Source organism: Myotis yumanensis, unplaced genomic scaffold (assembly GCF_028538775.1).
Source record: "Myotis yumanensis isolate MYYU_CA2020_CCGP unplaced genomic scaffold, mMyoYum1.0.hap1 SCAF_1, whole genome shotgun sequence".
Taxonomy (NCBI): Eukaryota; Metazoa; Chordata; class Mammalia; order Chiroptera; family Vespertilionidae; genus Myotis; species Myotis yumanensis.
Genome location: NW_027223752.1, coordinates 13,461,193 through 13,476,562, shown reverse-complemented (window position 1 = coordinate 13,476,562; position 15,370 = coordinate 13,461,193). Strand labels below are relative to the sequence as shown.

Below are 15,370 nucleotides of genomic sequence, written 5' to 3'. Positions count from 1 at the left end.
TCTAACCACATTTGCCGTTTCTACTTCCTCACTTGCCACTGTCCCCCGAAGCCACTGTAACTAAAATCGCCAGTGCACTTACTTGGCGTCATCAAACCCCGAAGACCCATTTCTTCCGACTTTTGAGCAAAGGAACAGCCCTAGAGCAGGTAAGTGTCAGAGCCAGGGTTAGCCCTGGGCTGCCTGCACCTCTGGGTCTGCAGCTGTGGGGGAGGAGTGGCCGGTGGAGGCAGAGCTGTCACTGTGGAGCCTCCCAGGCCATACCCTTGCCCTGGACCCTGAAGGCAGGGCCTGGAGCAGGGGGAGGCCTGCCCATGACCCATGTCCATATGAGGCTGATGCTGTCACATTTATAAGAAAAGCCAGGCTTCTGCCCCGACCCAAGAAAGAGCTGATTGTTCCTTCCCCTTGCCAGCTCAGGTGTCATGGGAAGTGTGGAGTCTCAGCGAGGGGGCGGGGCTCGAGCGGGTCTCTCTCTTGCTGACTAGGTGGGGCAGGGGCTTGTCTCCTCCCCAGGAGGAGGTGACAGCATCAGCCTGCGACAAAACCCACCCGGTGCAGAAGGCCTCTGGAGGGGCTTCAGGCAGAGGAGGGGTGAGCGGGCTGTGCCCTGGATCAAGGCCCTGTGGGGTAGGGTACCAGGATCTCAGAGGTGAAACGGACCCTCTGATTGCGGGCAGCCTCCTGCCCAGCACAGGAACCTGTGTGCCTCCTGGGCAGGTACTCGGGTGCACCCCACTGCCTCCCAGGTGAGCAAGGGCTTTCTTACTCTGAGGTGCCAAACCCACCCACCCTCAAAGGCCCTATTTCCTCCACCATGTGGCGCAACATGGTCTGAATGCTTCCTCTGCTTGACAGACCTTTCCAGACCCTCCATTAGCCTCCATATCTGACAGTTTCAGACTTTGCTGTCTGGGGCCCGGCATCTATCTGCTTCTGGCATGGTTTCCCGGAGCCATGCTTTGTGGCTTGCCCGCCCTGCGATGGTGGGTGGGGCCAAGCTGGGTGGGAGGAGGAGAGGCCACCCAGCACTCGAGGAAAACTCCGTGGTGGACCTGCCAGGCCTGCTCGGGGGCAGCAGGGGAGAGGCCTGCGGATTTTTTTAGAGGTGACTAACGATGTCTGGCGTGGTGGCCTGGCTGTAGTAGGAAATGTGTTATTTTCTTTCCCTATCTCTAAATACTTTTTTCCCCTTTATTTAACACATAATTATGTGCTCTAAAACATTTATTTTCCTGACTATAAATGACATGTAATATATGTTCAGTCTAACAGACATTAGAAAATTTGAAAAGTTTAACAAAGAAAAGAAACATTCTCAATTAAGAAGATCCGGAGGGACAAGCTTTTCCCTCGCCCAGCGGGCCAGGCTCAGGTCCCGGGAGCCTCCCTGGTCATCAGGAACATGAGAGCACCAATGACAGCGGCAGCAGCTCTCCTCAACGCCCTGATTCTAACTCCCAGCCCTACCCGACAGCGCCGCTTGTACCAGGCAAGGAAACAGCCCAGAAAGGGGGAGTGACTCGCTCAGGGCCTCACAGACGGCAGGCGGTGAAGCCAGACTCAAACTACGTGCCAAACACACTTTCTTTCTTAAACTCAACCACACTGCGGGGTCGGATGGAGACCGGCTTGAGGAGGAAGAACACAGGAGAAGGGGCGGCTGGCCCGCTGACAAAGAGCAGGACCACAGGGTCGTAGCCTCAGGGGTGCACAGCCTCTGCCTGGTGTCCACGCAGCAGACAGGGGTCCCCCAGCTCTGACCCACCCACATCCTGGCCGAGGTAGGAGGGAGGGCGTCCTAGCCCTGGTCTCTGCTGCTGAGCCCACGGCCTGAATCTGGAGGCTGAGGCCCTGTCCCAGAGACCCTGTCTAGCGCCTGAAGCCCACCATACCCTGGCCAGGCCCCGCCCTAGGACCGAGATCTCACACCTGGGCAATACTAGCTGTTTGAAGGTCTCTGCGTCTGCTGCACTGGTCTGGTCACAGGAAGTGTTGGCCACCCTTTGTCAGGACCCCAGATGGCAGCCAGCTGTCCACACAGTGGTCTGTGCTGATCCTGTGCTTGGGTCCCTCATCGGCCTGTAGAGCTCGGCTCCTCCCAGGCCCCCGCCAGCCTGTCGTCCAGAGGTGGGGGATCTAACAGGGGCTCTCGCTGTCCCCAGGGGCTCTGGCCCCTGTACTTGAGACATGCTTTAAAATTAGACAGCTGGCATCTTAGCACAGAGGGAAGAGACAACACTGGGTTGCATAAGGCCTTCCATGAATTCTGTTCAAACTAAGAAATGTTAGTCTGCTTTGAGCTCTGAGTGTCCAGAACATTGGTACAGTCCCTCCCTGTGGAAGGGTCTGCCCAGTGGCCCACGGTACCTGCAGCAGACGGCCTCCTGGCTGATTCCCCCCACTGGCCTGGCTGCCCCCTGGCAGAGGCAGGGTGGAGGGACTGGGAGAAGGATTGCTCCCCCAGAACTGTCTGGGATCCCTTGGGAAACTGCTGGTACAGACATATGTAAGTGCTTCCCCAATGAGAAAATCTCAGGGTGGGGCACTGGGTGACTGGTGGCCACTTCCCTGTCCCGGTGTTGAGTCACCTGCATGATTCCCTGGTGGAGCATCGGAAGCCAGGGAGGAGGCCACAGGCTCTCCTGTGTCACGGAGTCACCTCTAGTCACGTCCCACCTCCAGGATCCAGGCGAGGGAGCGGGTGGGACCCAGCTCCAGCTCCTCCCACATCTCGTCAGTTACCGAGTTCCATAGCTGCTGTGTCTGAGACCCCGACAGAGTCCATCGCCATGTGGCTGCCTCAGCATCTGCCTCCTGTGATGCCTCGATCTACCTCAGGAGCCTTCTCCACCTTCCCTCCTCCTGTCTGCTCTCCACACTGACAGTGCAGACTACGCTCTGGAAACATAAGCCTGACCTTTACGGGGTTCAGTCCGAGCTCCATCGAACAAGATTCCAGCCCACACTGCAGCCACTTCTCCTGGGCCCGCCTCCGCACAGACCTGCCTCTCTCCTAAGCCCACCAAATGCCCGCTCCCAGCTGGACCCCCCACCCCGGAGGGACACAGAGTGAGTGGTGGTGGCTCTGAGAGGTGAGGGGGCTGGCCCAGTGCCATGGGGCTCATGATGCTGGCCTTGGTGTCATGAGCTTGCTGAATCTGGGAGCTGACTGAAGTCGGGGGAAACAACACTGGGGGAGTGGGTCGCTGGGCCAGACTCCAGCCATGAGCCCACCTGGGCCGGGGCTGACCCCGAGCCACAGATGGGGACCCAGGCGAGAGTCAGCCTGGCTGACCGGAGGCACTGACGTGGGCCAGACTGAAGGAGGCAGTGGGGCCAGGAGGTCTGAAGTCACCTCTGTGTTGGTCAGTGGTGTGTCCCTACCTGGATCGCCCTGAGGCCTGGGGAGGCAGCCCTCAGTTTCTCACCTGTGAGCAGGTGGTAATGAGCTCAGGCAGCCTCCCTAAAGGCTTCCATCCCTATCTCTGCCATGATCTGACACAGGATCCCACCGAGAGGGATGATCATGCCCAGGACAGCTGCCCTTGTCTAACGGAGAGGGGCGGGGAGAGCAGAGCAGGCTGGGCTCCAGGAGAACGCTGCAGAGCTGGGGCAGGCAGGAGGCAGGTGGGCCCAGGTCACGCTCGCCGTGCAGGGACTCTGCCAGCGCTGGGCCCTCGTCCCAGGACACAGCCTGTACACCTCCACAGAGCCTGCCTTTTACGCTCCAGGGATAGGACTGTTCTGTTCTCCAGGTTCCCAGCACCCAACTGCGTTCTTGGCCTCTGGTCAATGCTCAGTAAATATTTGTTGACAATAAATGACTGGGCCCTGGGCGAATGGTCTGCGCATCTCCAGCCAACTGTGGAGACGAGGGCAGGTGACATTTGTACAGCTTTTCTCACCGCTGGAAACTGGTTGGGCTGGGACTGTGCCCCATAAGCCTCGAGAGCAGGTGAGACACTGCAGGCCACTGGTGGAGACACTTGGAACATACATACAGTGGGAAGGGAAAGGGAAGAGAGAACTCAAGTTTATTGGGCAGTTTACAGAGAGCCCTCATGGAATCCTCACACTCATCTCCATTTTCTCCACGAGAAGCTGGAAAGCTGGTAACATAAGTCACCAGTGAAACCAGCTCCAGCCCCAGAACAGAGGCTCTGAAGCCAATGCCCTCCACTGCTGCGTGTGACCCCAGGGCACTGAAGCACATGCTGGACTTCCCTCCAGAGGAAGGAAGGGTGGGCAGAGAGGTGGGGAGAAGCAAGGGTCCTTCAGAGGGTCAGGAAGGGCTGAGCACATGAACCATGTGGGAGAGAGGGAGGGGAGGGGTGGGGTGGGGCGGGCAGGAGCCACAGCCTCTCAGCACCTGCTGGCCTCTGGAAGTGAGGCTGTGGGTCTGCCTGATGCTGCCTCCCGCCTGTCCTTGCCCTGGTGCTCCGTCCCTGGAGCGCGTGGGTGAGGTGTGTGCAAATGAGTGCCTGTCCCAGGCTCTCGGGCTGCCCTGGTCTGGCCTCTGTGTAGAGGGCTGAAGGTGTGATGGGACTTGATCACAGAGGGGAGGGCGGTTCTAGCCGCCAGTGGCTTCCTCCCAGTGCGCTGAGACCCACCTTGCTAGCACTGCCCCCAGCGGTCCCTGCAGGACCCGACAGATGGTCAGTCTTTCCAGGGTTGGTGGCTTGACGGCCGCTGGACAGTGAGAACAGTGCTTGTGCCCCTCCAGACCGCTGCTGCCCCTCACTCCCGTTCCCAGTCCCTCCCCATTCCTGGCTGGCCTCTTCCAGACTGTTCCAGTTTGTACAGACCCCCGCAGAGGGAACTTGGAGCCAGGAGACCCCCGTTTTTGCTGGAGTTCTGCCACAAGTAATTATGGGGAGCCCCTCTCTGGGCCTCAGTTTCCTATAAAATGAGAAGGGTGGAACCAAGGCCATTGGGTTCCAAATCTCTGCAGTGTGAAGGGACAAGGAAGAAAATGTACCAGAATGGTAACAGTGGCTATCTCTGGACTGCGGGATTACTTCCCTCTTTTCAACTTCCACATCAGGCAAATGAAGGATGCCCTACCTTATACTAAAGACAAATGGCAGAGTCCCCACAGAGGGAAGAGCCTTCTGGGACCCCAGCCCCGTGAGACTGGCGGGCGCAGGGCACAGCCTGCAGTGGGCCACTGCTGACACCTCCTCCTGAGAAAGGCCATCCTCCTGCCTACCCATTAACATTTATGAGGCTCGGGGACACCGGCCCCCCGCTCCTCTGGGACAGAGGGACGGCCAGGTTTCGAGTTAGCCTCCATAGGAAAGGCATCCCCTGGGCCTCCGGAAGGGATGGAACCTGAGCTCCCAGGAGCTCCCGAGACAAAGGATCCAGCACCTGCTCCGTGAGGCTCGATGGGATTTCTGGCCAGCACACGACAGCCACCTGGTCGGGGCTGGGCAGAGGCCCAAGCCCCGTGGCTCCCCTCCCCCCCTCTGCCATCTCTCTGGCTGGCTCCTCTCGTTTATCAAGAAGGCCCCTCCATTTTGGACTGACTTACAGCCACACTTGGACATGGGGGAGGCAGCCTTCCCAGGCCAATTCCCTAGCACGTCTTCCTCTCTCGTTTCCAGGTTCCTGCTGCCAAGCGAGCAGTGACCATGCGGGAATGGAGCCTGTGATCTGGGCCTACAAATCAGAGCCACCCTGCCAAGGCCACACAGGAACTGGTGGCAGAGCTGGGACCAGTGCCCAGGACGAATGTCACCCAGTCCAGGGCTGTGTCTACTCTAGCATGCAGTGCCCAGGAGCACCCCCCTGCCCCCAGCTTAGCAGCAGACACACTCCGACTGCCTCCCTTGTTGAACACCAGGTTCGTGGCTTGTTTACGTTCCCCGGGGTGTTTAGTGTCCTCTCTGCCCGGTCCTCACTACTGAGTTCCTGAGTGCAGGCTGCAGTGGGCTGGAGTGGGAAGCAGCCTGGTTAGCTCAGACCAGCAGTCATCTGATGCATCACCCACTGCAAACCCACGGGAGGTCTGCACCCTGCCCCCCGGGCCACCAGTGTCCGTGCAACCCCAGGGTGACCAATGGCTGCATGACCTGTGGGCCTGGGAGGTCAGCATGTGCAGAGGCAGAGACTCAATCCAGAGGGACTAAAGCCCAAGGCCACAGTCAGGAGCGCCTACCTGGTGGCTAGAGGAAAGTCCTTTCCCTGGGACAAGGGCGGCAGGAGGCCGCTGTGCCACCCCGGGGCCAGCAAGCAGCACTCCCTCCCCGAACCTCTCCTTGTACAGAGGATCCTGAGGGAGGAACACATCCTAAACGCTGGGGGAGCAGCAGGAACCCAGGTCTCCCAGCTTCTAGGCTGGGACACGGCCACCAGCCTGTATGGCTCCCCTCAGGCTCTATCAGGCCAGTGAGTTTCCTAGTGAAACTGTTTCTTCCTTTCCCAATAAGCTCAGTTCAGGACACACAACAAGCCTTTAAAAGAATCTCAAACGGAACGAAGTGCAATAAAAACTGGCCACCCCCTGACTGTGTGACAAAGCTCCTGCGCATCATTTTTTTGATTAATCTGCTCAACTATCCAGGGCAGGGCCCATTAGACCTATTTATAGATGGGGAAACTGAGGCTCGGACAGGGCGACTGACTCGCCCAAGGCCACTTGCGCCTCAAGTGACTGGAGCTGCTGGGACAAGAGCCCTCATGGCCCGAGGCCCCGTCCGCACGCTGCTGTTTCCGCCCGCCCCTCCTGCAAGGCCTGCGTGTAAACAGCTTCCAAGCCCCTCTACCGGTCAGTGGCAGGTACTTGGCCCCGAGGTCCAGAGTGCATGACCCTCCCCCCACTCCCACCCCAACCCCCAACAGCTGGGGCGGAAGGAGGGGCCCTGGGGAGCAGGAAGGAGGGAGGCGCCCGTCACCTACAGTTCACTCTGCAAAGCACGGTGCAGTCGCAGTGGCAGAAGCAGAAGCAGTGGAAGGTCCACTCCCTGCTGACCATTACGGGCAGGCCCCTGGGCGCAGTCCGGGAGGCGCGCTCCTCGCATCCTGGCCACTTACCTCTCCTTCCTCAGCTGCCTGGCTCCTGCAGTGGGAAACCGATCCTCGGGCGCCCGTCAGATGGGCTTCACGCTTCAATCTTTAATGCGGCTTCCCATCTAACCTATCAGAACCCTCCTGTCTACCCGATTCCAGGGAGCCCTGGGGACCCGGGGGAGGGTCTGCCAGAGGAAACCTCCTGCCACGGCTCTCCTCTGGTCCCCTGTGGGCGATGGGATGAGACAGGTGGGCGTGGAGCCAAAGGGAACAGGTGACCGGCCAAAGGAAGAACCCCGGGCACTGTTCAGCTGGGCTACCCCTTCCACCTTGGGCCATCCAGGCGTCCCTTCGGGCTGTTCCTTGGCCTACCTTTCCTCACCATCGTACCCGCTGCTATCCTAACCTGCTCCAGAGAGCCCTGTTTGTTTTTTTTACCAGCACGACCAGCTCCAAGGCCCGCAGGAAATGGATCCCTCAACCTGCCAGGAAGCTCATCTGCACTTCCCCAACTGGCAAACCCACAGGACCCACAGGAGTAACTCGGGTCCAGGCTGGGCTTCTGTCCCCCTGGAGCACTCCTGGGTCCTCTCCCAGCCCCCTGCTCTGTCCTAAGGATTGCACTCACTGCCCACACGGAGCTGCAGTTCACCCCCCTGAACCGTGAGCTCCTCGACAGGGAAGCTCAGGGCCTGGCACAAAGTGCGCAGAGAATGTCTGTGGGACATGCCCAAACTCGGCATCACCTCCAGGTCTCCCTGTCCGACACCACGTCAGCACCTCACAAAAGCCATGGCTGCTTCCCAGTCCACTGTGGTTTCTCCTGCTCTCCGCCCTCTACTTGTCCCCAGAAGACAGAGACAGCAGGAAGTGCTGTTTCTTCCACAGACTGTCTTTCAGGTCACCTTCTCTGCCCTGCCTAGATCCCAGACACATGCTCTCCTACTGGGGGTCTTCCGACAGCCCTCACCTGGTCTCTCTGCCACAGGCTCGTACCTTTGAGCCCCTGCTTTCACATGAAACAGAAAGCTTAGCTCCTCCATGCTGTTCCCCAGCCAGGAAACCAGTGGTTCCCGCTGGTTCCCCTGGGAAATCCTGCTTTGGGACCTGAGGCCTCCTACACTCTGAGTTGCCTGGCCCAGCCCCCACTGCCTCCTTCAGCCCTGTGTCCCCACTAGCGACCTGCTGGGGCCAGGCACCATCTCCCTTAGTCTTTCCTCGTGGATACTGATTGTGCCCCCTTCACCTCCCTGGTCTAAAATGCAACTGTGCAAAACACGAATGAGTCTGTAAGGCACAACGCTGGACTTTAAAGGAATTTGGGGAGCCCCACCCCCTGCCTAGAAAGGTCATCTGATGGCTGGCATCTCCTCTCCCAACTCATGGTTCACACGGGCCCTGCCTATCCAAATCCTTCCCCAGACAATTAGCATATCGATTCTAGTGGGCTCTACACCTTGAGCAGAGTCACTTTCCCTCCCTGGGTCTTAATCCACGCCCCTCCCCGCCCCTGGGCTGTGCTGGAGAGGAAGCATCAGATGCTGGCAGCAGCAGCGCCCACCGCCTACTGACTGCTCACCAGGCTCCAGGCACTGATCTGAGAACGTGGACTGAAGCCATTTAGAGCTAAATGGAGCCTTGGCTCTGTCAGTTACTCTCTGACCTTGGGCAGGTTACTGAACCTAACTCTGTTTCATGTCTGAAAATTAACCAAAGCACCACTTGTCTTGGTGTGTGGATCAATGGCACGCTGATCAGCCTAGAGTGGATACAGTGCAACTCGACAATCCCTGTCTCTTTCCCTGCTCAGCAGTTCTGAGTGGTTAGCATTTCATGGTAAATGCTGTCTATAAGTTCTCATAACACATCGCACGAAGGGGCCAGGAGTGGCTATCGTTACCCCACTGGGCCACGGATGCCCAGAGAGAGGAAAAGCTTGCCTGCATCAAATTAGTGAGTGACAGCCGGAACCAGGCCAGGGCCTGCAGCCTCAACCCCATGCGGTCCCAATAGCTCCCTGTCTCTGTGGAGCCACCTCTACCACGGGTTCTGTTGTGAAAACTCCCAAAGGAGAGGCCTCAGTGCGGTGCCCAGTGGTCAGACATCCAACTTGAGACCCGCCTGCCAGCAACGGGCCACTTGGCCTCCAGGAGCGGCACAGGGACATGTCAGGAGGAAGGCGCTGGAGAAACTGAAAGTGAAGCTGTAACCAGACCTGGGACGGGGGCTCAGCAGATCCCTGTGTTAATTCTCCATCACTGCCCACCAGAGAAGCTGTGCTGGACGGGGTCACAGACTCTCCTGCCCTCCCAGGTGGGCAGTGCCCACCCAGCAGGGCTAAGACCCTGGCGGAGCTGGATGCCCAGGAGGAGAGTAACGACATTTCAACATCAGTGTGTGCAAAAGGGGTCAGGAGGGACAAGTGCCACTGAAACTGGGCACTGGCTCGGTGTGAGCCCAACTCTGCCGGGTCCGACGTGCCGAGCCAGTTTCTCCATCTCTAAGATGAGGGTCTTGGCTGATATGGCCCCAGGGCCCTTTCTCATACCATGAGCCTATGAGTTTGTTAATGAAATGTATTTGTTTCTTCAACAAGTACTTATTCCCAATTTTTACTCTAATGGAGGGAAGGTATTTCCAGAACAGATCTCCAAGAACATGCTGGTAATGATGCTGGCCACACCTGCTCTGCTAGAGGCCCGTGCACTCCCTGACTCTACTCCTGAACTGGAATGGCCCTTCCAACTCAGGGGTGGGCACCCCAACAGCTTGGTGTGCTCTGGGGGTATGTGGAGAAACAGGGAGAATGCTGACCACCCTTCTACGCTTAATGGTCAATAGTTCAAAACAGGGAAATATTCATAGAGTAGAAATAAAATCTGCATGAGTTTTTACAACACAAGACTTTCAAGGGCTCAGGAGACGGGGTGTCACTTTAGGCCACACACACACCAGACAGAAGAAAGGCAGGCTGACCGGGAATCAAACCAGCAACCTTTCATGCTGGTTCAACCACCTGAGCCATATTCACCAGGGCAAGACCTGCTCCTTTTCTTAAGGAGCATGGGAGTTAGCCCTGGGGGTGTCAGCACTTTGTCCCACACCCGTCACGACTCGCCATGCAGAGGGGTGAGAGCCTAGGAAAGTGTCTCGGACTGGGTGCTCCAGCAGCAGCCTGATTTCTTATGGTGCTGACAGCTTAGAAACCATGTTCCCATCTACTTTATCATCCCAGCGTCACAGCTTTGTAGGTGGCTGTTAGGTTCATTTTAAAGCTGAGGAAACTAAGGCTCGGGTGGTGAAATGGCTTGCTCAAGGCGTCAGAGCTACTGTGTGTCATGGCCTGGAGCATGGGACTGGCACCCTGTCATCTGCCCCCTGAGTCTGTGTCATTTTGTCAGTCACCGGTGTTGCCCATAGCTGCTCACTGTGCCCAACCCAAGGCTCATTAAGCAGGCCTGGCGAGACAGCATTTCGTGGGAACCATTTGCTATCTCACCACCTGACTGGGCGTGGTGCCCAGGCTGACCTATGGAAAACTAAATGCCCCAAAGACTTCTTCCGTTAGTGCCAGGGAGAGATCCCGGGGCTGCTGGAAGGAGGTACTTCTCCAGGGGCGAGGGAAGCGCACACACCCCAGCATCTTTAAAGGAAGACAATGGCGGCAGCAGGGTGTTCAGAAGGTAGGAGTCCCCAGGAGGGACACAAAGTCCCACCAATGTGCAGAGGGAGACCCCAAGGGTCAGGCAGAGCTTCTTCTGGGACCCCCAAACCACCGAGATCTGCTTGTTCCACCAGAATCCTCCTTACCATCTGGTCCTCCCCACCTACCCTCAACCCTGCAGGCTCAGGCCAAGCCCTGCTTTCCTCACCCCACGTCCCAAAGCACAGGCTGCGGCATCACCCCAGGAACTGGTATGGTTAACTTTTCAAATATTAAAGAAAAAGAGTAGCCCTAACTGGTTTGGCTCCGTGGATAGAGCGTCAGCCTGCGGACTCAAGGGTCCCAGGTTCGATTCTGGTCAAGGGCATGTACCTTGGTTGCAGGCACATCCCCAGTAGGGAGTGTGCAGGAGGCAGCTGATTGATGTTTCTAATTCTCTATCCCTCTCCCTTCCTCTCTGTAAAAAATCAATAAAATATATTAAAAAAAAAAAAGGAGTAACTTCAAGTAGCTACAGTCATTTACAGCTGACAAAGAACTTTCATAAGCATCAACTCCTGCCACCCTCACAACAACCCTGTGAGGTAGGTATGACTAACAGATTGCACAGATGGAGAAATTGAGTTTCTGGAAGAAGTGACTTGTCCAAGGGCACACCCTGCACAAGCTTTACTTGAACCGAGGTCTGAGTTCATGTCTGATGTACGCACACCTCGGGGCCACAGCAACTGCAGGTCCGTGGACACTGGGCTGCTGCTGGCTGGGCAGGTGCGCTCCGTCGTCAGGGGTGGTGCGAGTTGGGCCAAGGTGACGGGTGCGATTTCTGTGTGAGACAATTCTATGTGCCATGTCCCTCAATCACAGATAGCACCCCTCACCTTGCGCCCAGGTTCAGGCTTGAGTGCTGCTGCTTCAGGAATGTCGCCTTGGTCTTCAGAGGATGGTGTGATGGCAGGAAGCGCCAGGCTTGCGAACACACAAAACGGACGCGGGAGCAAATGGCGAGCCCCCCCCTCACCACACATCTAGGATGCGACAGCCCTTCTTCAGGGCGCCTGCCTATGAGGGCTCACAGTCTAGGAAGCAAACCACGAGTCCAACCCAGTGGGACACAGTGTGCAGAGTGAGGGCAGGTGGGCAGCAGTGGGCAGGAAGCCCAGAGCGGAGAGCATGACCCCGTCAGGCGTGGCTCAGCACAAAGCTGGGGGACGGGGGGCGGAGAACTGCAGTGAGCAGAGCCCGGCTGCGGAGGGCCTGGTGGGAGTGACCTTGCTCTTTAGAGAGGTCACACTGGAAGTGCCAGCAGGGAGGACAGATTGAAGAGGGGAGAGAGGTTGCCAGTCAGTGTTCAGAGGGGAGGCGTGTGAGTGTGGGGCTGAGGTGTGCTGTCCTGTGGATGTGGCAAGAGCTCCCAGGCTCGACAGAGCATGTTCCGAGGACCCGAGACCTGACTGGGTTCAATGCTGGAAGAAGAGGACACGCCAAGTGGTGCTGTCATGATGGAGCACAGGTGAAGCCCCATGGGGTGTGGGGAGCGGGTCCTGTCACGTGACTGCAAAGGCTTCACCGAGGAGCAGGTTTTGAGAGCAGGGGTGGGGCCTGGAGGTGTGGGGGGAGGTGAGAGGGACAGTGGTAGGGGGCATCCTGCTAAGTGCCCTGTGCCCTGTGAGACCTGGCCAGGAGCGGAGCAAGGGCCTGCCTGACCCACAGTGCATCTGAGCAGAGGTTGTGCCAGCCCCAGCCCGCCTGGCACTCAGGAGCGGCCAGCAGAGGGCAGTCAGGAGCGGAGGTCGGGGAGGGGTAGCTCCTGGGGCTTCTAGGCGCCCTCGCTGGCCTCCTTCCTGTGTCTGAGGGGAGTAAGACAGCCAGGCTGTCTTCATCTTTAGGAGAAAAAAGTTCATAAAACGTTTATGAGAAGCAGAATTCAGCCCGACTCTGACCCTCTGAGGGGAACAGGGTGAGGAAGTGGCTGCCTGGCCAGGAGTCCTGCCTGGCCTCCCCTCGCTCGCACTGACCTGGACGGGGGTTAGCACAGGGACCCAGGAAAAGGTGGGAAACACTTACCACCCAGTCTCAGGACAGTCACCTCTTGAAATACAGCAGCGATGTTATCACAAGCAAACCAACAAGGGACGGCTGTACTGGTAAGTCCCGAGGCTGATGAAAACAAGTGCTTCCCTGTGTGTTTAACCCACCCACGTGCATGTCCACTAAGCCACCAGGTGTCCTCCTTTTTCTTTTTCTCTGGGCCCAGAGCCCCGTCGGTAAAACAGAGCGGAACTGCTCCAGCTGCGTCAGGGTGAGGACCCTCAGAACTCACTCACATGAAATTCACTGCATTCAACCCCAAGCTGGAAACGAAGGTGCCGCTGACTATTCTGCTTCTGCTCCAGTCCTGCCCGCCCCCCAACACCTGCCTCAGCACCCGGAGGCCCAGCTCAGGCCTCTGAAGGAAACCCACATGGCGCCCTGAGCCTGCACACCACAGGCCTGAACTCCTAATTGCCAGGCCCAGGCCGCCCTGGTCAGCGCATTTTCAGAGCTCCCGCCATCAACCTGCGCTTTGCGTACACATGACCACGCTGGAGATAAACATCACCACGTCGTTTTACAGACGGGAAACTGAGGCTCGGACAGAGTCCTGCGCAAGGTCAGACAGCCTATCTGCAACAGCCGGGTGGCTCCCGGCTTCGACCCTGTGAATGAATGAACTCCATGCTCAGAAGTCCAGGTGCTGGGCCCAGCACCCCTCCCCCTCAGCCCTGGGTACCACGGGCCCACTGGACGGGTCCCTGGGCCCAGGCCCCGCTGGTCTGAGCGGACAGCCTACTATATGCCGTGGGGGGCTCTCGGGCTTTTTCTCCCCTCTCCCTGATACGCTCAGGCTGTCACAACATGAAACGTGGCCAGCTCCCCTTGTCACTCCCGCCACCTCCTGGGAGTATCTGTGACTGTGATGATTAGGGGTTGTTGGACCTTCTGACCTGCGAAGAAGAGTTTCTTTCTTTTTTTTTTTTTTTTTTTTTTTTTTTTTACAGAGAGGAAGGGAGAGGGATAGAGAGTTAGAAACATCAATGAGAGAGAAGCATCGATCAGCTGCCTCCTGCACATCCCCGACTGGGGACATGCCCGCAACCAAGGTACATGCCCTTGACCGGAATCGAACCTGGGACCCTTCAGTCCGCAGGCCGACGCTCTATCCACTGAGCCAAACCGGTTAGGGCAAAGGAAGAGTTTCTTGGGGTAATCTTAGTGGGAGCTGAGACAGAAACCCTGTTTTGGTCTGGGGTCGCCCCCCTCTGTCCTGAGCTGACAGTAAGACAGGGGAGGCCGTGGGAGCGTGAGGTGAAAGATATCCTGGCTCCTGAGGTGAGAACTCGTGGAAGCTTAGCTGCAAGGGCAGGTGGCTCCACCCACGGGGAGGGTCTGCCTGGGTTTCACTAGTGAGAACTCACGCCTCCTGAATTCTGGCTTTCTGTCCTCAGCTCTCCTCCTACAGCAGTGGTTCTCAACCTTGGCTGCACATTAGAATCACCTGGGAATCTTTTTAAAATTCTGATTTCTGGGCCTCGTCCTCCGGAAATTCTGTTTCTTTGTTATGGGGTGAGGCCACAACATTAGTAACAAAGAAACAGAATTTCTGGAGGACGAGGCCCAGAAATCAGGATTTTAAAAAGATTCCCAGGTGATGCTAATTGTGCAGCCAAGGTTGAGAACCGCTGACCTACAGCCTCACAGCAGCCCAGGTCCAGGGAAAATTCTTTCTTAGGAAGCAGTGGACGTGTCAAACCTGAGCCTCCTGGGTGGGAGGGAGAAACCTGAGGTGCAGGCCCTGGCTCTGCCCAACTTACTGCCCTTCAATGGGCCTTCGTTTCCTGACACCCGAGGCTCCTTCCCCGGCCCCCACCCCTCAGCCCCACCTGGGCCTCAACTATCGTCTCCCCTCCCCCTTCTCCCCCCCAGCAGGAGCTTTGAGGATGAAGATTTTTTTAGAAATTCTCTCCCAGCGGGTGGCTGGATCCCATCAGCTTGGCCCTGTTCTCCTGGACAGTGGAGCCGGTCTATAACCAGGCGAGAAGTTTTCGGATAACGAAAGCAGTGTCCCAGACGACTACTGGACCTGGGAACAAAGGACCGGATCTGGGAAAAAGCGCGGGCAGGGTGGGGCAGCCGACGGAAACAGCTGGACAGGACAGCGATGAGGTGCCCACACAGGTATTGTGTCAGGTAATCCTCCAACCCTCAGTGCCCGACCCTATCTGCTTTACACAGGAAGGGACTTCTCAGAGTCACACTGCTTGTGAGTGGAAGAGCAGAATTTGCCCCGAGTGTGGAGTGGAGCAGAGCACCCAGAGGCACGATGCTCTTGCCCCTCCCCCACACCTGGCCCCACGCATCTCCCCCATCTGGCTGTTCCCGTTACAGCCTTTACAACAAACCAGTGACCTAGTGAGTAAAAGGTCTTCCTGAGCTCTGTGAAATGCTCTAGTATATAAACTGAACCCCCCGGTGGGGGTGGGGGCGAGTGGGAACCTCCGATTTACAGCATGGTGGTCAGAAGCATAGGTGACTGACAGCCTGGGTCCCTGCTGGCATCTGAAGTAGGCGGGTGGGGGCGGGGCAGCCTGAGAGACTGAGCCCTTCACCTTGGGGAACCCACTCTCTGGTATCAGAAGGGAGGCACAGAGGGCA

General features: G+C 57.6%; 1 protein-coding gene across 4 annotated transcripts in view; it reads right to left on the bottom strand.

The window, feature by feature from the left end:
* The window catches only part of LOC139009902 (ena/VASP-like protein), a 112,579-nt gene that overhangs the window by 16,764 nt on the left and 80,445 nt on the right, over positions 1-15,370 (bottom strand). The gene's annotated exons all lie outside the window — the stretch shown is intronic.